A 2,676-nucleotide genomic window follows, 5' to 3' on the forward strand; every position below is an offset into this window, starting at 1 on the left:
TGTTCTGACTCTACCGATGTGAGTGTGAGTGTTTATGTCGAAATGTTTAAGTGAGATATACAAAAAATGGTCAGTTTGAAAACGCGAACCAATACTGTGACGCTCAGTATTTTGATGTGGTAAGAGGAAATGGTACAACACACACAAAGAGGGCTTGTAAGTTCACATTTCAGTCTGTCTGCACTGTAATGGTAACAACGCAAGAACATAGGGATTATTATGCCACACAGTCCTAGAACAAAACAATGCATCACCCGTTGTAAGCCATTTCCTTGGCTATACTTATTTTCTTACCGCGTTCGCTTCGAATTGACTTGAGTAGCTATTCAGACAGTGACGAGAATGGCCATGCTTTACTGGGTCTATCCTATAGGCGATTTATATAAAAAAAATATTTTTAAAAATTAAACTAATGCACGAACATTCGTACCATGGGCGATCCCATGGAAATTGTGTCTGTCTTACTGCAAAATACATCAACATTTAATTTAACCGTGCAGATCGCTAGAACAAAGCTCTGATAATATACATTTTGAAAAGTGTTGTGTGACACGGATCGCCATTGTCGCTTGGTGTCTGCTTTCTTGTTCGAAAAGAGATCGTTTCGTCTTGACTATAAAAATTTAATTTGACTAAGTTTTACGCACTACTTGAACTCATACATTTACGTTGTAGGTGTAAGCCGTCTTTCTCAGTTTTGGAGGGAAGAAATATACGCAACAGCAGCGGGAGCAAGAAATGCAGACCTAGCCAGTTAGCACTGAGGCATTCTGCGTTTGACAATGCCTTTGATGTCGTACACGTCGTCTTTTTTGGTGACACGACTTGATTTGAAATAAGTACGTGCTAGCGTTTTGGTGAGTACTTAACATCCATGGCTGTCTTGCTGAGCACCTTTTTCCTCCTTTACCACGCTCGGATAGAAAAATGAGTGTGTGGTGAGACAATTCCCACTCATGTTTAAAGCCTTTCAGTCAGGTTGTTAAGGACTAGTTAGTCCTACACCTGATTGGCTAAATTTAAAAGTAGTCTGTGAGTACATAAAACCCTGGGGGGATGAGGCTCTCTTTCCTTCCCCAGGAGTAATTAAAAATCACGCGGTGCGTTATTAAACCAGTGATACATGCTCCATTAGAGCGAAAATCACTTTAATTCAAGTAAGCAAGCAAGCAAGTTCGGGTACCGTCTCTAGCACTCTTGATGACACCAACTGTCTGGGTTATTTTCTTTCTTGCAAGCCCCTATGTTCCACTTCTGTTTCTGATAATAACTTGTGATACTTCACATTTTCTAAAGTGGAAATCTTTACAAGCCGTACAAAATACAAAACTTATATGACTTTGGCTTTTGACACTTGCACAGACTCTTCACTTTATAAGTGTCACGAGAAAATTGTATATCCCATTTTTACCATTTTCAAAAACACGCACACACTTGCAGCTTGACCAGAAATATGTACATCTTGTTTTGTGGATAAGTCACAGACAAGTCCAAGCATATATAGGTGGTTATGAACGTTAGGAATATCCCCTCATTTTTTCAGAAATATCAAAGCTTGTATGTGCATTTTCCCTTTTCCACTCTATATTAGTGCTTAGATTTGTTCCAAAAAAAAGAAAAAAGAAACGAAACAATTTTGAAGAAAAAGAAACAACTGAATTTTGAATTCAGGTTTCTATCTGTTTATAATTTTTTTCAAGTTGATGGTGCATGACAGAGTACATTCGCCTACCTTTCCAAAGTGAGAGGCATTTCTTCACATGTCATTGCCTTTGTTAAATTCGGTTTCATTGGTTAGTTATCGTTAATCTTTAATTTTTTTCATGCATTTCGTTTTGATAGAAGATTTAAGGCTTTCTATTGTTGTAACGGTATTTATGTTGTTTAGTCTGTTGATGAAATTTTCTATAGCAAAGTGCTTAAGATTTTTCAGTTTCTTTTATTATTTCAAGCCCTACAAAAGGAGACCAAGTTTGTCTTCAAAGACGATTGAAACTCTAAATTACACGGGCGTGAAGGAAAACATCGTTGTGTTTGATCTAATCATGCTTGCCGTATCTCTTTGTGTTTTAGAGGTCATATTTCTTCTTAAGTAAATACAGGCATCAATAGACAGACAGATTGGGTCATCATCTTTGAGTTTCACTGTACTTTCGGTTCTTTACTTCATACAAGCCCCAAATTTATTAGTTTGAAAACGAAAAGATAACATGCCCCTCAATACTGTAACACGTCTGTTCTGACTCTACCGATGTGAGTGTGAGTGTTTATGTCGAAATGTTTAAGTGAGATATACAAAAAATGGTCAGTTTGAAACGCGAACCAATACTGTGACGCTCAGTATTTTGATGTGGTAAGAGGAAATGGTACAACACACACAAAGAGGGCTTGTAAGTTCACATTTCAGTCTGTCTGCACTGTAATGGTAACAACGCAAGAACATAGGGATTATTATGCCACACAGTCCTAGAACAAAACAATGCATCACCCGTTGTAAGCCATTTCCTTGGCTATACTTATTTTCTTACCGCGTTCGCTTCGAATTGACTTGAGTAGCTATTCAGACAGTGACGAGAATGGCCATGCTTTACTGGGTCTATCCTATAGGCGATTTATATAAAAAAAATATTTTTAAAAATTAAACTAATGCACGAACATTCGTACCATGGGCGATCA

This window comes from Sinohyriopsis cumingii, chromosome 9 (assembly GCF_028554795.1).
Source record: "Sinohyriopsis cumingii isolate HCF-2022 chromosome 9, ASM2855479v2, whole genome shotgun sequence".
Classification (NCBI taxonomy): Eukaryota; Metazoa; Mollusca; class Bivalvia; order Unionida; family Unionidae; genus Sinohyriopsis; species Sinohyriopsis cumingii.